This window comes from Globicephala melas, chromosome 16 (genome assembly GCF_963455315.2).
Source record: "Globicephala melas chromosome 16, mGloMel1.2, whole genome shotgun sequence".
In the NCBI taxonomy this organism is placed as follows: domain Eukaryota; kingdom Metazoa; phylum Chordata; class Mammalia; order Artiodactyla; family Delphinidae; genus Globicephala; species Globicephala melas.
In genome coordinates, this window is record NC_083329.1 from 26,794,299 (window position 1) to 26,818,366 (window position 24,068).

Sequence of the window (24,068 nt, forward strand, 5' to 3'; positions counted from 1 at the left end):
GGGCATCATCAGAAAATCTACAAATGCTGGAGAGGGTGTGGAGAAGAGAACCCTCTTGCACTGTTGGTGAATTGATACAGCTACGATGGAGAACAGTATGGAGGTTCCTTAAAAAACTAAAAATAGAATTACTATATGACCCAGCAATCCCACTGCTGGGCATATACCCAGAGAAATCTGTAATTTAAAAAGACACATGCACCCCAATGTTCACTGCAGCACTATTTACAATAGCCAGGTCATGGAAGCAACCTAAATGCCCATCGACAGATGAATGGATAAAGAAGATGTGGTACATATATACAATGGAATATTACTCAGCCACAGAAAGGAATGATGGTGGCTGATGAAAGGAATGATGATCATCAGAGTGATGGTGGCCTCATAGAATGCGTTTGGGAGTATTCCTTCCTCTGCACTTTTTTGGAATAGTTTCAGAAGGATAGGTGTTAACTCTTCTCTAAATGTTTGATAGAATTAGCCTGTGAAGCCATCTGGTCCCGGACGTACATTTGTTGGGAGGTTTTTTGTTTTTTGTTTTTTTTTAAGAGCAAAACCATAATTTATTAGAAGAATGTGAGGTAGTTCAAAGAATGAGTACAAACATCAGGTAACTAGGAATAGAGCAAGTTCAGGATATAGGCATGGTTCACTACCTTGTCCAAATGCTTCCTTTGCAATTTTTTTTTTTGAATTTTATTTTATTTATTTTTTATACAGCAGGTTCATATTAATTATCTATTTTATACATATTAGTGTATATATGTCAATCCCAATCTCCCAGTTCATCCCACTGCCCCGCCCACCACTTTCCCCCCTTGGTGTCCATACGTTTGTTCTCTACACCTGTGTCTCTATTTCTGCCTTGCAAACCGGTTAATCTGTACCATTTTTCTAGGTTCCACATATATGCATTAATATACGATATTTGTTTTTCTCTTTCTGACTTACTTCACTCCGTATGACAGTCTCTAGATCCATCCACATCTCTACAGGAATTAAAGAATTTCATTCCTTCATATAAGAAAAAGAAAAGCAATCCAAACTGGAAAAGAAGAAGTAAAACTGTCACTGTTTGCAGATGACATGATACTATACATAGAGAATACTAAAGATGCCACCAGAAAACTACTAGAGCTAATCAATGAATTTGGTAAAGTTGCAAGATACAAAATTAATGCACAGAAATCTCTTGCATTTCTATACACTAACAACGAAAGATCAGAAAGAGAAATTAAGGAAACAACTCCATTCACCACTGCAACAAAAAGAATAAAATACCTAGGAATAAACCTACCTAAGGAGGTAAAAGACCTGTACTGTGAAAACTGTAAGATGCTGATGAAAGAAATCGAAGACAACACAAACAGATGGAAAGATATACCATATGCTTGGATTGGAAGAATCAATATTGTGAAAATGACTATACTACCCAAGGCAATCTATAGATTCAATGCAATCCTTATCAAATTACCAATGGCATTTTTCACAGAACTAGATCAAAAAAAATTTTTAATTTGTATGGAGACACAAAAAAGACCCCAAATAGCTAAAGCAATCTTGAGAAAGAAAAACGGAGCTGGAGGAATCAGGCTCCCTGTCTTCAGACTATACTACAAAGCTACAGTCATCAAAAGTGTGGTACTGGCACAAAAACAGAAATGGAACAGGTCAGAAAGCCCAGAAAGAAACCAATGCACCTATGGTCAATTAATCTACGACAAAGGAGGCAAGACTATACAATGGAGAAAAGACAGTCTCTTCAATAAATGGTGATGGGAAAACTGGACAGCTACCTGTAAAAAAATGAAGCGAGAGGGCTTCCCTGGTGGCACAGTGGTTGAGAGTCCGCCTGCCAATGCAGGAGACACGGGTTCGTGCCCCGCTCCGGGAAGATCCCACATGCCGCGGAGCGGCTGGGCCCATGAGCCATGGCCGCTAAGCCTGTGCGTCCGGAGCCTGTGCTCCGCAACGGGAGAGGCCACAACAGTGAGAGGCCGGCGTACCGCAAAAAAAAAAAAAAAAAAAAATGAAGCTAGAACATTCTTTAACACCATACACAAAAAATGGTTCCATCATTTGACCTGATATTAGACAGTCAAATGTGTCACCTACGAACCAACTGTTCCACTGGCAGACTGGGAGTTCCATAATACAAAGGGGTTGGCAGTTATGGCCCCTCATTCGTTCATTGTTTTTTGATTATTTTTTCTACTTTTCAAATTTGTTCTAATTAAAAAAAACAAAAACAAACTCACTTAGGGACGTCCCTGGTGGTACAGTGGCTAAGACTCTGTGCTCCCAGTGCAGGGGGCCCAGGGTCAATCCCTGGTCAGGGAACTAGATCCCACATGCCACAACCAAGAGTTCACATACCGCAACTAAAAGAAAAAGATCCTGCCTGTTGCAACAAAGATCCTGCACTCAGCAACGAACATCCCACGTGCCGCAACTAAGACCTGGCACAGCCAAATTAAAAAAAAAAAAAAAAAAGCTCATTTATGAAAAATTATCATATGGACATCAAAAGTGAAAAACAGTGTTGTTAGATTTACTTCCTACAATGACTTCATGAGGTAGGATGTGTGGTTTATCATTATCCCTGTTTTACAAGATGAGAAATAGGAAGAAAGTACAGACAGGAAACAGAACCAAGGGCTAAGGAACTCCAGCATTTGTCTAAGGGTCAAATGGTTATTAAACCATCTGGCTCAAGAGAGTGCTCTTTCATTATACATCATTGCCTCTTAACATTTAAAAAACAAAACAAACAAACAAAAAAGCCATCTTCCCTACCAAAGGTTTTCAAATTTTAGTATTTAATCCATGGTAGGTGTCTTCTGGGTGAGTTCTAGAAAACTCCTTATAGAATCTAATTTAAACTAATCTCCAAGAAACAAGAAAAAGTGGTGGCCTCCGGGGAGGGAAAATAAATGCTACAAAGATGAGTAAAGAGATTTTCTGATATATACCCTTTTGTATTTTTTGAATTTTGTACTGTGTTGCATGTTTTACATATTCAAAACCAAATATTTTTATAACTCCATATTTTGATTTCTATCAATAGTTAACTTCTATATATCAAGGCTTATTATAAAGCTATGTGAATAAAGCTGCATGGTACTGATACAGGGATAAGTAAATAGAAAAGTATACAGAATAATGAATCCAAAATCAAACCAATGCATGTAAGGACATGATTTATGATGGAGGTAGCTCTGCAGATCAGTGGAGAATACATATTCTTCCAGCAGATGATGCTTGGGACACTGGAAATCCATATGGAAAAAAATGAAATGAAATTCCTTACAAACGCAAAGATCAATTCTAGAGAGACTAACATTCTAAATGTAAAAGGCAAAACTATCAAGCTTCTAGTGGAAAATATGAGACTATTTTCATAACCTTAGAGTAGAAAAGGCTTTCTTAAAGAAGTCATAGAAGCACTAATTAAACATCCACACACACACCCTTCAATTCATCTATCAATCACATCCAGTGGAAGAAACACAAGCTCAACCACAAACAAAACAAAAAGAGTCAAAAGTTAACCAACTAGGCTCTGATTAGGGAAATGTGGGCTCTAATCCAGGCTGTCATCAACTGTAACCTTGAACAAGTCACATGACCTCTTTGGGTCTCAGTTTGCTCATTTTTTTTTAAGTAGAAGCGTTATATAACTTTTATTTTATATATGTCCACAGATGCTTGTATAACATACAATGACTACTTCTGAAGCTCATAGTGTTTTTTTCCATGGCACAAAGAGACAGAAAGGTTAGTGACACACGCATGTTACAATGACTCTGGGTGGAGACCTAGAGAGCACACATTCCAGAGGGAGGGCCGTGGTACCTGCACAGCGACTGTCCCACTAAACCACTGCAAGAGGACAATGGAGAGGCGAGGCCCGGAACCATTGTGGGCAGAGGCACCCAGTCACCACAATCAGATGACTTATTTGAAAAAAAACCTCATTACGAGGGACCCAAAGCTGTTCTGCTTTTTCCATTTTAAGTTATTACAGTGTAATAAAACTTTACTCTTTACCAAATCTTAGGCCAGTGTTTTACTTGGATGGTTCTTAAATACAAATATTGACTTTTGTTTGCCCTTAGTGCTCACATAAGAAATCAGTTCCTTGTAAAATATGTCTGATAACAGAGCTTGGACCAGCCCACACTTTGTCATTGTCAGCTCACAGCTGTATGCAACTAACAGTATCACTCACCATGGAATGTTTCAAGAACTTGTTCATATCCCAGGGAAGCAAAGACTATAAACTACAAGTGCAAAGTTGGAGGAAATGTAAAAGTAGAGAGACAGCCAGAAACGTTTGGTCATAAGGTGTAGAAGCCCCAGCTAATCAGACTGTTCCACAAAGTTACTCTTCACATAAACATTTAAAAAAAAGAACTTACATGATGGCTTTTCCATTCCTACAGAAAACATCACAACAGACATTCACATTAATTTTCTAAAAAAGTTCAACCCAAACAGCAGGGTTGGTGTTTAAAACTTAAACTGTATAAAATATTTATATAACATTATTTAAGTCCCATCCTTAGCACTTAATAAAATACAAATGGCCTAATATGAAAGTTTCCCACACAACAGTTTAAAAAGCATCTACCTGATACATGATTTTTAGGTTCGGTCATGATTGTTTTAAAGTTTTATTGTAGGCTTTGTTGCTGGATACAAAATAAAGGCATACAACTGTCACAAGTAAGGCAGGATGTACAAAGTATGAGCAGTAAAAACCATTTCAAAATATAAACTCGTTTTTTTGGAACACACTCTATCAAAGGCTGCCTGTATTAATACTTTTGGCATAAAACAGTAATGTTTCCCTCAAAGAGCAGACAAAACCCATCCTGGGCTTCCCTGGTGGCGCAGTGGTTAAGAATCCGCCTGCCAATGCAGGGCACACGGGTTCAAGCCCTGGTCCAGGAAGATCCCACATGCCGCGGAGCAATGAAGCACATGTGACACAACTACTAAGCCTGCGCTCTAGAGCCGCGAGCCACAACTACTGAGCCTGTGTGCCACAGCTACTGAAGCCCGCACGCCTGGAGCCTGTGCTCCGCAACAAGAGAAGCCACTGCAATGAGAAGCCTGCACACCACAACGAAGAGCAGCCCCTGCTTGCCGCAACTAGAGAAAGCCCGTGCACAGCAATGAAGACTCAACACAGCCAAAAATGAACAAATAAATTTATATTTTAAAAAAAAGCCCACCCATACTTTAACACACAACCGAATCTCCTTGGAACTACTCTACCAGCCTAGTCTCAACCACCCACATTCGTCACCACTCCCCCGTGCGTCATGGACACAGAGGAGACAGGGAGGTAGGTAACCGAGAACGTCCGTCCCACACAAGCGCCGTGCAGACAGCAGGGGTCCAGTGCGGGCCACCCAGGCCCCACGGGCACACATCCTCATCCACAGTCGCACATGTCCCTTAAACTAACATGAACACACACACTGACTGGACCCAAAGGGATCTGCATGTCCTCTTGGTCTACTCGCTGAAGGCCGCTCCACACTGTGTAAGAATCAGAGGCAGAGACAGGAAGAGATTTCCAGGTGACAGCTACATTGACAGCAGGCGAGCCATCCTGAGGCTGCTGGTGTGAGCGGTGGTCCTGTCTGAACGCCAGAACAGAGTCTGGGGCTGTGTTTAATTTCTTCTAAGCAAAGGGCAGGGCATCCGCTGGGGGCAGTAAGCCCCGCTTAACGGGGCAGAAGGCCAAGGAGGAAGGAATGGAGCCCACCGGGCAGTGGTTTGTGCACTATGCCTGTGAGCAGGCCAGGCGGCCTTCCCAGGATGGAGTGGGTCAACAAGGAGGGCAGGGGAAGGGGCAGTTTTGCCCTTGGTCAGACCCTGCGGAGTCCCAACAAGCACCAGACCACAGATCAGCCGAAGGGACAACAGGCCTGCCCCTTCAACAGATCTGGGCAATGTAGATCCGCTCCCGCTCGTCATCCTCGTCCAGGTGGTGGGAGCAACCGGCCACCCCACCTGTGGCCTCCAGAAGCACGCTGTCAGGTCCCCGGTCATCCTGGGCCTCATACAGCAAAATATTCAGGGTCTCCTCATAGATCCGGGCTTCGGGGAACTCCACCTTGGTCTGTTTCTTCTCCGTGGTGTAGACGATAGAGGTACAGCAGACTTCAGCGATCTTGTGGCCCTGGCTGTAGAAGGACCAGCAGCAGATTTCATCCCCAATGACATCCTTTATGAACAGGACCCTTCCATCAAAGCACAGAGACAGCTTTTCAAACAGTTCAATGTTCTTCAACATATTGTCGTCAGAATTGCTGGTATACGAGTATTTGTTGTTACTTCTGTTGTAGGGCAACTTCACGGCTGGCTTATTTGAAGTCACTATAAGTTTCTGTTCTTCCTTGGATGAGGTGATAACAGGAACTCTGCAGAAAGGCTCATAAGTATCTTTGTTTTGCAGGGCTGCCTGGAACTCTTCCACCAGGCCCTGGACCAGATAGTACTTGGCTTCTTCCTGCAGCTCCTCAGTCTCCCGGTGGCTCTCGGGCAAGGGGACCGCCCCGTCACAAAGGTAATTGAGTATCGTACCATAGAGCTTCTCACACTCGTCAATGAGGATCCAGCCTTCACTGTCCGTGAGCATCTCTATGCACCTGCTGAACACGGCCTTCAGCCTAGTGTCCTGCTTGGTCAGCGTCTGCATGGTGGTGTAGTACAGGGCTCCGCCCATGTTCAGCTTCATGTACTTGGAGCTGGGGCTCGTGCCCTTGAACGAAGTGGTGTGGGTCGCAGCCACTGGTACTGCTGAGCTCACCACACTTTCTCCTGATATCTCTTCCATGAAAAGCTGGAAGACACTGCAGTCTCCAAACCCGGACTGAGAGACACAGGAAACACCCAGCTCGCATGAGCCTGGGGCGGAGGCGAGGCCTTCGCTCATTTTTAAAAGGAAGAAGTCATAGTCTATGATTCAAACAAGGCCTTTTGCCCAAAGTGTACTACTACTGATCTAAAATGACCATAAACCACTGTTTTTTGAATGAGCTAAGCAGGTGGACAGATTCCCAGTGTTGATACCTTAAGAGGATGAAGAAAAAGGGAAAACGATGTTTCCCAGCCCTCCCAGAGCTGAAGAGTATAAATAACTGAACATGCTGACAGTGTTTAAGGCTCACCGTGACACAAAAGAGTGTATTCCAAATCTCCTAGATGTAAAGTGCACTTATTAGGGTAAATTGACGTTGCTGGGCATTTGCTTGGTCGTACTCTCTCTTTAATAAAACTGATAAAAGTAGAAACAGCATGGAAATATCAGTAGATAGCAAATAAAGTATTAAGTGTAACTATCCATATATCCCTGACAAGTAAAATTCTATCATCACAGATAGGGATAAATTGTGGCTGCTTGCCTGGGTGGCTAGGGGGATTAGAAAATTAAGAACAGGACATTCCAGTAGGATGTTTGATACCCACCAGTCAAGTCTGTACCCTTTTTCCTGATACTACCAAATAACATAATATTTCATTAGCTTCTCAAAATGCCATTTTATGATGAAGCTCAGACCTGATAGTCATACCCTTATTAAAGTCACAATTACTTATGTTGAAATGGTAATTATCAACAACAAATTTTAAATTAAAATACATTATGTAACAACACTAAAATAAGGCTAGATCGGGACCCATGGATAGGATTCAAGGATCTCTGAACCTCTTGAAATCATGTACAAAAGGTATACTCATGTGCATGTCTGGGGAGAGTATCTCATGACATACAAAAGATTTTCAGTGAGGTCCATGAACAAAAAAGTTTATGAAGCTTTGAGTTAGATAACCCCTCTAGACTCAAAGCCCACACAAAATTAGTGACATCTCAGTCAAAGCAAATAACTGACCCACTTATTAAGGAAGTAGAACTTTGTCTCCTTCTGATTCATCGCATTTTCTCTTAATCCAAGTTCAATAAAAGTCAGTCTCACTTTAAAATAAAAATTTTTTAAACTTCATGGCTTCAATTAAGCAATTAAAACTTCAGCCCAATAGTGCCCTCCAGGGTTTCCGTGGTGGCGCGGTGGTTAAGAATCCGCCTGCCAATGCAGGGGACACGGGTTCGAGCCCTGGTCCGGGAAGATCCCACATGCCGCGGAGAAACTACGCCCGTGCGCCACAACTATTGAAGCCCGCACGCCTAGAGCTCATGCTAGGCAACAAGAGAAGCCACCGCAATGAGAAGCAGGCGCACCGCAACATAGAGTAGCCCCCGCTTGCTGCAACTAGAGAAAGCCCGCGTGCATCAATGAAGACCCAATGCAGCCAAAAATAAAAAAATAGTGCCCTCCAATTTCAAAACTCAAATTTTAACTACAATATATTCTATTTCTCAATAAGAAAGAGAATCTCTTCTTTAATCCTTTCTACCAGGCATCATTCTTTCTAGGTTCTGGGTACATTTTCACATCAATTGAAAACAAGATCTCACTCTTTCTTACTGGTTTACATAATTAATTGGAATTGTTAGTCCAAATTCATCAATCCCTGAGCCTTTTTTATTTATTTATTTATTTTTGGCTGTGTTAGGTCTTCATTGCTGCGCGCGGGCTTTCTCTAGTTGCAGTGAGCGGGGGGCTACTCTTCATTGCGGTGCGTGGGCTTCTCATTGCAGTGGCTTCTCTTGTTGTGGAGCACAGGCTCTAGGCATGCGGGCTCAGTAGTTGTAGCACGTGGGCTCAGTAGTTGTGGCTCACGGGCTCTAGAGCGCAGGCTCAGTAGTTGTGGTGCAAGGGCTTAGTTGCTCCGCAGCATGTGGGATCTTCCTGGACCAGAACTCGAACCCATGTCCCCTGCATTGGCAGGCGGATTCTCAACCACTGAGCCACCAGGGGAGTCCCAATCCCTGAGCCCTGAAAAAAGCTACTAGTCAAATCCTAGTCTGGTCAAAGTTTGCTGACTGATTCCCACTCCTGCTTCATAAGTACATATTGAAAACACACACACACAAAACTTACTAATAAGAACTATAATTTACCACCAACTACTCATAAGAAATTATAGCTCTGCTGACTGGCAAGTAATTTGCAAAAGCAGACCAGTTTAGCTGCATAAAATAAATATCTACCTGCACGTACAAGCACTAGTCAGGGCGTGAAATTAAACTTTTTATTCGGAAGTAAAGAGCTGCTTCAAGGCTGTGATTTAGTCTGGGAAACAAATAGTAAGGTCATCCTTTTCTTTCTGATGTTTATAGCATTTCTAATAGGGGAAGCAAGGGAGGAGGACAATCTGGCCAAATTCCATAGAAGCAAAAATATCTCTATGACATAACAAATGTGCCACTTGCTTTACTAATTGCACAGACCTAACAGAACCAAGTTGTTGAAATGTATGCAGGGATCACTTAAATCCTGAAAGCCCCAAATGACCACAATGGACATCTCATTCGGTCAAAACTAAGGGATCAGTGTTTAAGTGAAGTAAAGAAAATCCCAACAAATATAAATGCCACAGTAAGTTTTAAAACAGCCTACAGCCATTTTCATTACAACACAATTGTGAATTAGATTAATGAGATACTATTCAGTAATTTAGCCAATTCCCATAATTTTTCCAACATTTATCAAAATCAACTAATACAAACTTCAACTTATTCCACTATACTATAACCACACTACTCTCATGTCTACCAGAGAAAGCAAATAAGTAGAAAAAAAGAAAAAAAGCCCGAATAATTATGAGCAAATTGCCTTGAAAGGCCTAGAAAAGCCACAGTGAGTCTCAAAGTGTGATCCCAGAACCAGTGGCATCATCTGGAAACTAGTTAGAAATGCAGATTTTCAGGCTCCACCCCAGGCCTATGGAATGGAAAACACAAGCCCTCCAGGAACTTCTGTTGCAGCTTTTAGTACCACAAGCCTTTAAAAACTAAACCCAATTATTTAAGCAGCTTTAGCAGTGTTTTCCACCGAGGATAAAAATTATAAAGCATATAACCTATAAATTAGAATGTAAAAAGTACATTTTAATTAGGCTAAGTTCAAAAACAAAAATAAAGGGACTTCCCTGGTGGTGCAGTGGTTAAGAATCCGCCTGCCAATGCAGGAGACACGGGTTCGAGCCCTGGCCCAGGAAGATCCCACATGCCGCGGAACAACTAAGCCCGTATGCCACAACTACTGAGCCTGCGCTCTAGAGCCCGCGAGCCACAACTACTGAGTCCGTGTGCTGCAACTACTGAAGCCCGCGCACCTAGAGCCCATGCTCCGCAACAAGAGAAGCCACCGCAATGAGAAGCCCACACACCGCAACGAAGAGTAGCCCCCGCTCGCTACAACTAGAGAAAGCCCGAGAACAGCAACAAAGACCCAACTCAGCCAAAAATTAAATAAATTAACAAATAAATTTATAAAAAATAAAATTAAAATGACAAAGTTTACATATTATCTTCCCAAAATAGGAAACAGTCACCACTTCAAAGTCAAGAAGGAAAACAAAAAAAAATACTTAGAACTGCCTAAAAATAAATGGGCTGATTTTACCATTTCTACACAACAAACATCAGTGGATGCCAAAACTATAGGGAGAAACAATGCTGGGAAACAAGTTATTTACACAGTTTCCAAGTTTCACTCCACTGAGCACTTATTAATTCCAAATATACCTTTACAATGGAGAAATCTGGTGAATACAGCCTTAATAAAATGATCAAACTTAGCATCACCGATAAAGGAACAAAATAACATCGTGTACTTTCTGATGTAATGCACTGAGAAACTACAACATATATTCCTGCCAAATTTTTTAACCTGAATCTAACCATGGACAACAATCAGACAATCCAAATGAGATACATTCTGTAAAACTTGCCTGGACTCTTCAAAAACTTCAATTTCAAGAATAAAAAGACTAGGGAACTATTGTAAATTAAAGGAGACTAAAGAGACATAACTATGTGTAACATGTGACTGGATCATGAATTTTAAAAAAGGAGGCTATAAAGGACACTACTGGAACCATTGGGGAAACCTGAATATAAACTATATATTGAATAGTAAAATGTTATCACTGTTAAATCTCCTGAGTGGGATCCTGCATTGTAGTTATGAAAGACAGTGCCCATGTTAGGAAATACATGCTTTAGTAGAGGTGAAATATCATGATGTCTACAACTTTCAAATGATTTAGAAAGGAAAGTATAGCTATACAGAGAGGAAAAAAATCAAATATGGCAAAATGTTAACACTTGGCCAATCCAGGTGAGGGATATATGAATGCTTTTCTCAATTTTTCTATAGATTTGAAAAATGATTGATACCACCCATTCCCCTCTTCAAATCCATATTTCTCCAACTGTATGATTTTTTTTAAATTATTTATTTATTTATTTATTTGACTGCACCGGGTCTTGTGGCATGCAGGATCTAGTTCCCTGCCCAGGGATCCAACCTGGGCCCCCTGCTCTGGGAGTGTGGAGTCTTAACCACTGGACCACCAGGGGTCCCTCCAACTGTATGATCTTAAGGAAGTAACTTAACCTCTCTGTGCCTCAGTTTCCATGCCTGTAAATCAGGGATAATAACAATACATACCTAATAAGGTGAGAGGATCAAATGAGTTAATATATGTTGAGTGCCTAGAATCCTACACTGTACATACTGAGCTATAAGTGTTTTCTGCCATTATTGCTGTTATTTTATTATTACTACTGCTACCACAACCCAAGGTTAGAGAGACAAAGAAATGTAGCCTGGATACTCACAGTCCTATATATAACTTCCAAAATATTTTCACTATTTATAATTTCACCTAGTCCTCACAACAACTCTTTGAAGTAGGAAGAGAATTATTATCAAAATTATAATAATTATAATAATTATTTAATAATTATAATAAAAATTCTAATAGTTATTATTATATTTAATATAATATAAATAATTATATTACATTTGCTATAATATAATTATATTATATTTAATATAATATAAATAACTATATTATAAGTGATTATATAATTATTATAAATAATTATAAAAAATAATAATTATAATTATTATCGAATTATTATCGAAACAATTATCACCTTTCCAGATGAGGAAAATGAGACTCGGAGGTTAAGCAACTTGCCCAAAGTTTTCTAACTTCTAGAAAGCAGTATAAGTGAGATGAGAACTAGGTCTTGTTTTCACTATGGCACAATATAAAATTTACATCACAATCTTAACTGATTAGTAGGTATTTTCAAAGAAAGCACACCAAGAAGACATGTAGAACTCCTGATACTGTCAGTAAGAGACAAAAGAAGTTATCACTAGTCCATTCAGCAAAACAGATGTCACTTTCCAGAGCTTTGATATTCTCCTTAAATACCCTTGAAAACAAGGACCAAAAAATATGAACTCTTATAAAAAGAGATTTATTGTATTTCTATAGCTTATTACATACCTTGTAACAATCATTTTGTTAAACGTGAATGTCAGTTTTATCTTCGGTCCCTTTTTTCCTGGCTATTTACAAGCTTTGTAAGAATTGTTCCTTAATTAGGTCTAAACATAGCTTTATATAAATGGATTCCTGGAAATAAAATGTTCAGACTTAAGGAATGATTGTTACAGAGACTGTAACAGGCTGTAAAAAAAGAATGCCACTTTAAACAAAGATTTCTTATTTTAATTAAAAAGATAATCATCAGAACATTCCTACACTTAACAGAACCATTTAAAGAAGCTTCTTTGGGAAAAAAAATATGTAGGATCTTATGCAGGCTTCCGTGTATAATTTGTAATATATTTAAACCAAAGTCTCAGTTGATCCTATGGCATGAATTCTTTTTTTTTTTTTTTTTTTTTTTTGCGGTACGCAGGCCTCTCACCGCTGCGGCCTCTCCCGCCGCGGAGCAACAGGCTCCGGACACGCAGGCTCAGCGGCCATGGTTCACGGGCGCAGCCGCTCGGCGGCACGTGGGATCCTCCCAGACCGGGGCACGAACCCTGCATCGGCAGGTGGACTCCCAACCACTGCGCCACCAGGGAAGCCCGGTATGAATTCTTATATATTGTCCCTACACTTTAATGATACATTGAAAGAGAAAGAGTTCCAAATGAGATAAACATCATTTCTAATTCTTTTTAACATGAATGCTTTCAAAAGATTATGAGTATTTTTCCATAAGATATTGATAAAACACATTTAAGAATACTTAAACACTTTTTAACATGACCACATATAAACATATCTAGGATCACACAGTTTATTGATGCAGTAGGTATATGTCAAGTAGAGGGACTATATCCAGTGGACTACCGTATAATCAAAGATGATACATACCTGCATAAAAGGAGTTTCTATTCTCAAACTCTGATAAAAACTGAAACAATCATTCTTATTTTCAAAACATCACACCTGGATAAGACTGGAGGGTGTGAAAAACCTTTGGAAGCATGATTTGATAAGGCAGGATTCTTTTCGATTAATTTATTTGACTTTTTTTTTTTTTTTTTTTTGCGGTTCACGGGCCTCTCACTGTTGTGGCCTCTCCCATTCCGGGACGCGCGCGGGCTCAGCAGCCATGGCTCACGGGCCTTTCCACTCCACAGCATGTGGGATCTTCCCGGACCGGGGCACGAACCCGTGGTCCCCTGCATCGGCAGGCGGACTCTCTACCACTGCGCCACCAGGGAAGCCCTATTTGACTTTTAAATTGTCCGTTTCTAACCTAAATTTGTTAAGTTAGGCAAGATTCCAAGAGAGAATGAAGTAGATCTTATAAGCTGTCACTATAATTAACTGCAATTTGAAAAACAGATGCATCAATATTCCTCTACTTAAGTCATCTTTTCTAAATTACACTGAATGCTACACATGAGTCACTACTTGACTGTCTATTTCTGCACCAATATATTCCTGGAAACTGCTTTAAGTGGACTATATTTTCCCAGGGAAACAAGTTCTAATCAGGAGGCTATTTCCTAACTGAGGACTTGGTATCAAAGAAAAGTACTGACACGCCTAATAACATCAAAACAAAGATTCAATAATTATAAACCTCTATCGTTATTAAAAATAAAGAAATTACACCCCACCTTCATAAAATGGGAATGACATACCAATGATCATTAAGTGTGTGTTGAAAGTGTTAAAAAAAAAGTAACTCTTCCACATTTACTCATTAAACAAATTTGACCTTAAGCTAATAACCAACTAAAACACTAAACATTTAGTTAGCAATCATCTGGTTTGCTTCTTATAATACAGCCTTCTGCTTGGGATGATTTATGAAGAAGGAAGAAGTAGAAGGGGGCCAAACATATTACTCAAGGGAATGCCTCCTTTCCTCTATCTAAATTATTTCCCTGAATAAGTAAGTTTTTCAAAATTATACCAAGAATAGGAGATCAGTAAATGTTGATAATGATCATGATGACCATGAGTGTTTCTCACTTATTTTGCTTTGTTTCTAAAAACTGTAAGTAGGGACTTCCCTGGTAGTCCAGTGGTTAAGACTCCGCACTTCCACTGCAGGGGGCGCAGGTTCAATCCCTGGTTGGGGAACTAAGATCCCGCATGCTACGCGGTGCCAACAAAACAAAACTATCAGGTAATCAGATATTTTTCTTTTTCATTTGCCTATCTCCTCAGTTTAAAAGCCACAAGTGCTCTACATAAGACCAAATGCCACCAGAAAAAAACACTCTTAAGTCACTCTCTCATTCTGTCACAGGGCTTACTTGAAACTTTGTAACTAGGTTTCAAAGTACCCCTCACTTCATTGAAAAGCCATCAACATTCATTAGCACAAACTCCTTTCTAAAATATTTACAAAAAGTCTTTCATAGAATGCTAATGTTACAAAAGTCTTTCATGGAATGTTTCACAGAACGTTACATCACTCTAATGACCATTCTTCTGATTCTTCTTAGGATGACTAGCGTTTGTGTTTGAGCCCAACAGATAAAGTCATCAAGAACTGAGGTATTCACTAGGGAAATGCAAATTAAAACCACGATAAGATACTACTATATACCTATTGGAATGGCTAAAATAAAAAATACTAACAATACCAAGTGCTGACAAGGATGGAGAACTAGAACTCTCATACACTGCTGTGGTAATGCGAAATGTTACGGCCACTCTGGCCGTATTCCATACAATGGAATACTACCAAGCAATAAAAAGGAATGAACTATTGATACATGCAACAACTTGGATGAATCATCTAAAAGGCATTATGCTGAGAGAACGAAGTCAGTACGAAAAGATTATATATTGTATGATTCCATTAAATGACTTTCTCAAAAAGATAAAACTAAAGTGAGGGAGAATAGATCACAGCTCCCAGGAGTTAGGAAGATGGGGAGATAGTACAAGGTAGTTTTTTGGGGGATGATGGAACTGTTGTGTATCCTGATAGTGGTGGTGGTTACATGAATTCTGAGACCTGTACACTAAAAAAAAGTCAATTTTACTAAACGTTAATTTTTTAAAGAAAAAACCAAGACCAAAAACATGCACACAGCAGACATGAATAAATACACGTTTAAACAGTAAAATGGAATAGGGGTGGAATGTCTATTCAATAAACCTTGGAAATCTGTGTGAATTATTTTGAACTAGAGTTTTTTTGTTTGTTTGTTTTTGTTTTTGCGATAGGCGGGCCTCTCACTGTTGTGGCCTCTCCTGTTGTGGAGCCTGCGGACGCGCAGGCTCAGAGGCCATGGCTCACGGGCCCCGCCCTCCGTGGCATGTGGGATCTTCCCGGACTGGGGCACGGACCTGTGTCCCCTGCATTGGCAGGCGGACTCCCAACCACTGCGCCACCAGGGAAGCCCTGAACTAGAGTATTGTTGTAAAAGTATTACCACCACTATATCCTTATGGACTAGAAAGCTGCTTCACACTTTACCTCATTTAATTGTATCAATTACATCTCCCTCTGATGCTGTGGCTGATGCTGCTTTTAATCTAAGGGATGAAGATAAAAAGACCTTTTCAGACAATTTCTCACTCACCAGAAAGCCTGTGGCTTTGTGCCTCTCACTTGAGGTCAGCTTGAGGACCCTGCTCAAAAGAACAACTCTAGTCTATGTAATTGTACAAAAGACGAATCTTTCATCATAAATTTCCTTACCATTCAGTTATGCCTATTGCTTTAAGCAACACTTCAATGATTCCTCAAACTTCTCCCTTCATTCCTTGACATTACCTCAAAACATTACCTTAAGAGCACTATGAAACAACTGTTGAGGTAGTCTGTTGTCATTTATCTTCATGTATGTAATAGGGTCATGGAATATTAACAATAAAAGTAATGTTAGAACTATCCACAACTTCTTCATAGCACCAGCAGGGACTACCAGTTTACTGTGACGTGATTTTAACATACCTAGAGTGGCCACATTTGGGGGTGTTGCTATTGCTCTTCTACTAGATATATCTCTTATAAATGGCATTATCGTGTTAATTTTTCTGCCCCTATGGTTCACCAAATTCTCCAGCTGCAAACAGCACCCAGAAGTAAATTGTTTTTAGAAACCAACTTATTACTAATCAGTTGGAACTCAAAGCGATTCTAAGCCTCTGCCATGAAGTTTGTCTCATTCTGCCTTCACTGTTTTTTTCCAGCTTTACTGAGATATAACTGACATAACACTGTGCAAGTGTAAGGTGTACAACATGTTGATTTAATATATTTACATACTACAAAATGATTACCACCTGCCTCCACTCTTGAATCCAGTTAACTCAGCTGCTTCCTGCTATGTTCCCCATGTACAAGGCTTCACCTTTTACTCTGGCTCTAGCCACAATATTTCCCCCACTCCCTCTGTGTTGGTACACTGGCCAGGACACAGCAGTCTAGATATTTTGTCAAAGTATGATCTGAAAAATATCTCTATCAGAAACACTGAGATGCCTGTTAAACATGCAGATTCTTGAGGTCTACTAAATTAAGTGGAGGGAAGAGGAGCTGAGAATCTGCACTACATGTTAACATGCTCTCCAAATAATAAAGTATAGTACTACTGCAGTGGGCACTAATGAGTAGACTGAATTCTTTAGTTCCTTGCTGGGTATTCCAGTTCTGTTTTTGAGCCCAAACTTGAAACAGGATTTGCCGCCTCTTTTCAGTACTCACTGATGTTGTCTGCCTACTGAATCTCCCCAGAATATCTGCACCCAGACTCCTTGTCACTATTTTCCCCTCTGAAATTATATCCTGACCTTCTAAACTTCTCTGAGTCCCCAAATCTGCTTGGATATTCATCTGCTTGGTTCCCCACCAGGGAAACCCTATATGTATATCTTAAATTTAGTCTCCTTATTAAAGTTAGGGACTATTCCAATATCTTTACCCACCAAATACTTGTTTTGCCATACCTACTGCTATGGCAACCTTCCCTTTAACTAATCGCCCTGAACACGCCTGACACCAGCCATATTTTACTCTTCTCTTTTCTCTTTTTCTTTTCTCCTAGCCTACTCCAGGCAAACCTTACTCACTGTATCTCCAGAATATTCCTTGAATATCTTTCCTTCTTTCCATACCAACTGCCCTAGCTCAAGCCCACGTGGCTTCTTGCCTAGACTATTACATAGTCTTTAAGCAGCCTCCCTGCCTGTCTGTTCCCCCCCGTCCCTAGTCCAATCCACTCAAAGTCAAATAACTAAAGTGGTATTCTAATCTTCTTTGTTGTTATTGCCCCCAGTGGGAATCAGATTCAGACATAAATTATAGACCTTTCAGAAAAAAGTACTCCCATGTGTTTATACTGAATGGAGGTCATGGAGCTCGGGTTTAAAAAACCTTTACACTCAACAACAGAAAATTAAATTTTAAAAATAGCATCTAAAAACACCAAATACCTGGAATAAATCTAACAAAAGATATATAAAGGCCCCTACACAGAGAAATTACAGACCCCAAAAATGGAAAGATATACCATTTTCATAGATTATAAAATTCAATAGTGTTAAGATCTCAGTTCTCCCCAAACTTATATATAGATTCAATGCAATTCCAATAAAAGTTATAGGAGGATGTTTTGTGGAAATTAAGCTGATTCCAATATATACGGACATGCAAAAGCTGAGGGACATTCAGTATCCAATATCAAGAATTGGTATAAAAATATAGTAATTAAGAAAGTATGATATTGGCACAAGGATAAATAGACCACTGGAACAGAAAAGTCCTGTAAACAAGCCCACACACATATATAGACAGGTGGTATATGACAAAAGTGACCATGCAATGCAACAGATGAAAAACAAAACAAAACTGAATTCTGTCCTCTACCTCACATCAAACATAAAAATTCCAGACGGACTGTACATCTAAATGTAAAAGGTAAAATATTCATGGAAAAGACTCTGACAAGTACAGGTTTCTGGTAACTGACTATACTGCTGAACTGAATGAATAAGCATTTTCAGAACTCTGATGTAAAACTGATGAATTCATAAAAGTGCTAACAAAAGATCAAGATAAAAAAAAATTAAGCGTTTTGGGGTCTTGAAGAGATACTTGTAGACCCATGTTCATAGCAGCATTATTCACGATAGCCAAAAGGTAAAAGTATCCCAAGTGTCTGGCAAGAGATGAATGGACAAACAAAATGTGATGTATACATACAACGGAATATTATTCAGCCTTAAAAAAGAAGGAAATTCTGGGCTTCCCTGGTGGCGCAGTGGTTGAGAGTCCGCCTGCCGACGCAGGGGACACAGGTTTGTGCCCTGGTCCGGGAAGATCCCACATGCTGTGGAGTGGAAAGGCCCGTGAGCCATGGCTGCTGAGCCTGTGCGTCCGGAGCCTGTGCTCCGCAACGGGAGAGGCCACGGCAGTGAGACGCCCGCGTACCGCAAAAAAAAAAAAAAAGAAGGAAATTCTGACACATGCCTTAACATGGATGAACCTTGAGAACATTATGCTAAGAAAAATAAGCCAGTCACAAAAAGACAAATACTGTATGGTGCCACATTTATGAGGTATCTAGAGTAGTCACATTCATAGAAACAAAGTAGAATGGCAGTTGCCAGGGACTGAAGGCAACTGAATGGCAATTGCCAGGGACTGTTTAATGGGTACAGAGTTTCAGTTTTACAAAGTGAAAAATCTGTATTCAGTTTAGTGAGGGTCAAGGAAAACAAGTGTGTACATGAGATGGGATGGAGGGATCTGCAGTGACCTACAGCAGGATGTCAGAACCCTAGCAGGATAAAGAGAATGTCTATACAGGAATACGGCAGCCTTAGTAGCCCTGCACAAGGTGCTCAAGTCCAAATGGAGTGAGGAGAGCAACCTAGTGCACAGTATCAGAGCCTGAAATGAGAAGGGTCTTCTAACGGGGGCTAGGGGCAGCAGCCTAATATGGGATTTTGGAGACTGATAAGGTGAGGATGGCATCCACATGATGGGTGTCAGGAACAGCAGCAACAGGAGAGACTGGTCACATACAGGGGGGATTGATTAAGAAATTATGTTGAAAAAAAAAAGGAAATTATGTTGAGGATAATGAGAGCCAACTTACTAACAGAGAAGGGAGTTACAATTATGGAAAGCAAATTATTGGATAAACCCTGTTGTGTTAGACTAGAATTGGAGATACCTGTGTGAACTCATGGTTTCAAATAAATATGTAGATAAAATTAAAATAGCAATACGTGTGTGCACACGCGTGTGTACGCACATTTACACATACATATATTCCCTATCTCTGTCCAGTGAGAGGACTTGGGAGCAGTGACACCCAATAGCAATGTGTATACCTAACACCCAGATATTGACTTCTATATATCATTCTCTACTAAAAGAAACCGGAGAAAAAAAGAGAAATCACTGATTCCAGGGCTGGGGGAAAAAAGTACAATGTTCAAAGAATGACAGAAATACATAACAAAGACAAAGAAAGCAGTTTGAAAGCACTCTCACTGGCCAAACAGGGAACAATTTAAGTGTCAAAAGAAATAATGATTGGGCTTCCCTGGTGGCACAGTGGTTAAGAATCTGCCTGCCAATGCAATGGACACAGGTTCAAGCCCTGGTCCGGGAAGATCCCGCATGCTGCGGAGCAACAAAGCCCGTGCACCACAACTACTGAGCCTACGCTCTAGAGCCCGCGAGCCACAACTACTGAGCCCACGTGCTGCAACTACTGAAGCCCACATGCCTAGAGCCCGTGCTCCACAACAAGAGAAGCCGCCACAATGAGAAGCCCACGCACCTAAACGAAGAGTAGCCCCCACTTGCCGCAACTAGAGAAAGCCCGCGTGCAGCAACGAAGACCCAACACAGCCAAAAAAAAAAAAGAAATTAAAAAAAAAGAATAGTAGGCAATAAGTAAAAGATAGTATTATAACCCATCAAATAAAACAGGAATTCATAAACTCATTCTGTTAAAAATAGATTGAAAATCTAATGAAGAATAAGATAGTTACATGGTTTCAAAGTACCTTCCCACAAGATACTTACTACAAAAACATTAGCTTTAAAGAAGAAACTGGCAGGTGCCACTTTAATCAAGTAAAAAAAGTTGTAAGACAAACAAAAATTATGTGTCACCCAACAGGAGGCAATAAGTAAAATAAAGCAACACTTCTGTGGTATTTCTGCCAAAAATACAGGACCAAATCTAATCATGAGGAAACATCATCAGATAAACCCAAATTGAGGAATCATTCTACAAAATAACTAGCCTATAATCTTCAAAAGTGCCATAGTCATGAAAGTTAAAGACAGGAACCGTTCCAGACTGAAGGAGACTAAGGAGACATGACAACTAATTTCAGTACGTGATTCTGAATTAGACTCTTTTGTTATAAAGAACATTACTAGAGGGACTTCCCTGGTGGCGCAGTGGATAAGACTTCGCACTCCCAATGCCGGGGGCCCAGGTTCCATCCCTGGTCAGGGAACTAGATCCCATATGCATGCCACAACTAAGAGTTCGTATGCTACAACTAAGGAGCCTGTGTACTGCAACTAAGGAGCCCTCTGCCACAACTAAGGAGCCCATGTGCTGCAGCTAAGGAGCTGGAGAGCTGCAACTAAGGAGCCCGCCTGCCGAAACGAAGACCCTGTGTAAGCAAATAAATAAATATTTTTTAAAAAAAGAACATTATTAGAACAACTGGCAAAGTCTGAATGGGGTCTAAGGGGTTAGATCTGTAATTGTACTGTATGTTAATTTCTGAATTTTGATGGTTGTCTTATACAGAATGTCCTTGTTTGCAGAAAATATACACTAAAGCATTTGGTGATGATGTGACAACTTACTCTCAAATGATTCAGGAAAAAGTATCATTTGTGTTGTACTTGAAACTTTTCTGTAATTCTGAGTTGATTCAAAATAAAATATTAAGAGAAAGAGAAAGAATTGCACTGGTAGTTACCAAACACTAAAAATAAATATAGTGATGTTATATGTATGTGTATTTTATCCACAAACAGACACCCCAATTAGGTTAACTATCTTAAGAGAGACTATTAATTTGCCATGGCTACTTTAAAAAAGTACCACATACTTAGTGGCTTAAAGCAACATTAATTAATTATTTGACAGTCCTGTAGTTCTGAAGTCTGAAATGGGTCTCACTGAGCCGAAAATCAAGGCCTCAGCGGGGATATGTCCTTTTCTGGAGGCTTAGCTTTTCCTTTCCTGCTTCTAGAAGCTGCTCACATTCCTTGGCTCAGGGCTCTCTTACGGCATCTTCAAAATCAGCAACAGTGGATTGAGTTCTCACACGTCATCACTATGACCTCCTCTTCAGCCTCCCTCTTACACATTTAGGGTCCCTTGTGATTACACTGAGCCCAACCTGGATTATCCAGGACAATCTCCCTATTTTAAAGTCAGCTGAGGGACTTCCCTGGCGGTCCAGTGGTTAAGACTCTACACTTCCACTGCAGGGGGCACGGGTTCAATCCCTGGTCAGGGAACTAAGATCCCGCACGCTGCGTGGTATGGTAAAAAATTAAAAATAAAGTCAGCTGATTAGCAACCAAATTCCATCTGTTACCTTAACTCTCCTTTGCCCTGTAATTTAACATATTCACAGGTTCTTGGGATTAGACTGTCTATCTTGGGTGGGGGGTGGGGGGAAGGCATTATTTTGCCTACCTCAAAGAGTTTCCTTTATTCTGAGATTATGTGTTTTCTACTTCTGTGGCATTAAAAATCTCCTTCGTTCATTTATAAAATGGTGCTGACAGTGGTGCTTCTTCTTCAAGTATTGGTTGTGTAAGAAAAAAAAACGTTAACCCTGTAAATCCTGTGTAGGTATTTTGTAGTCTCAAAATCTTGTGACTTTTTTACTGATCTCTTAAATGAAAAAAATCTGAAAACAAAACACACATTCCTACAAAAGAACCATATATTTGTTGAAAGATTTGTATTGTATTTTTCAGAATATAGGGAATAGATCAACAAGAAAAAGGCAGACAATCCAATTTAAAAAAAAAAAATGACCAAGGCATGAACGGACACTTCAAAAAAGAGGATATCTAAACAGCCAGTAAACCTAAAAAAGCCAAAAACCTCAATAATCTTTTTAGGTGCTTGATTACAGCAGTCATTAGGGAAATGCAAATTAAAACAGTCAAATAATACCATTCACCCACTAGTATGGCTGAAGTGAAAAAAGACAGTAGCAAGTAAATGTTACAAGAATGTACAGCAACTGGAACTCATATGGTGCTGTAGAAAGTATGAAATGGAAAAAATTCATAGACTCTACTAAAGCTAAACATTTTTCATACCCTATGACCCAGCAATTCCACTCCTAGGTATATACCCAACAGAAATATGTACATACGTACAAGAAAAGACACGTACAAGATTATTCATAATAGCACAATTCACAGTAACCCAAAACTGGAAATAACCCAAACGTCCATCAACAATAAAATGGCTAAAAATTTGAAGTATATTCACACAGTGGAATACTGCATAGCAATAAAAATGAACATACTACACCTAACACAGCAACCTGAATGAATCTTCTTATGTGGGACAAAAGATGCCAGACACTAGAGAATATATACTGGAGTGATTCCATTTATGTGAAGTTAAATACCAGTAAAGGCAAAAACTAATCTACAAATATAAGATAATAGTTACACAGAAGTGACCACTGGGTAAACATTCAATGAGCTGTATACTTATGATTTCTTTAAAAAGTATACTTATTTTACTTCAATAAAAGCTTATATAGACACATACCAAGTACACTATAATATTATTCTTAAATACAAACTGGATTCAATCCAAACTCCCTAGGCTCCCAATCTATCTTTTCCTTCTTGTCTGCTATTCACCTTACGTTCAAATCATACACATCTACTCACACTGTGCTGGCCGTCTCCTGATCTTCTGGCCTCTACCTAAACTACGCCCTCTTCCTGGAACTTCCCACTTCAGAAACAAGTCTGTCAAAATCTATCTATTCCACAAGTCCAATATGAAGCTCTCTTCTTCAAACCTTCCAAAGATCTTTCCAGTTAAAACTAATTTCCCCTCCCTTAACTTCTATAGCACTTTGTGCCTCTATTTTGGCACTTACCAAAGTGTGCCTTAAGAGATATTTATAAATGCCTATCTTCTCAACAGACTGTGAAGTTCTAGAGAAGACAGAAGTTTGATAATACTTAACTTTGTGTCTTCATCCCCTCCTGCCCCCATAACCAGTTCCCTCCACGTGTAACATAATGTTTTGCACTCGGTTTATGTTTATATTTTTATCAAATCACACGGCATGCCTCGTTTTCAGTTGTCAACTCACTCATTTTGTCAAGTACTACTTAACAGGAAAATGCAGTGCTCCAGCACAATTTAGGACCATAGAGTTCTAAATTTCCAATGAAAACTTGGATACATATAGGAGTTTAAGTAGCATAATTTATCAATTAACACATTATACATGGCAATTTACAATTTAAAATGAACTGAGGGGGGGGAGAAAGAGAAAGAGAGACCCTTCTTAACTAGGTAAGACTAACAATTAAGACTTTTCAGTTAAGAAAATGAGCTCAGAGTCAGTTGTCTATTCAAGCCACCACTGTCAGTCCA

At 39.8% G+C, this 24,068-nt stretch overlaps 1 protein-coding gene and 1 pseudogene across 9 annotated transcripts in view; both read right to left on the minus strand.

The window, feature by feature from the left end:
* BTRC (beta-transducin repeat containing E3 ubiquitin protein ligase) overlaps positions 1 to 24,068 on the minus strand; it is a 187,801-nt gene that overhangs the window by 155,484 nt on the left and 8,249 nt on the right. The window lies entirely within an intron of this gene.
* LOC132593634 (BTB/POZ domain-containing adapter for CUL3-mediated RhoA degradation protein 3 pseudogene) lies at positions 5,951 to 6,952 on the minus strand (annotated as a pseudogene).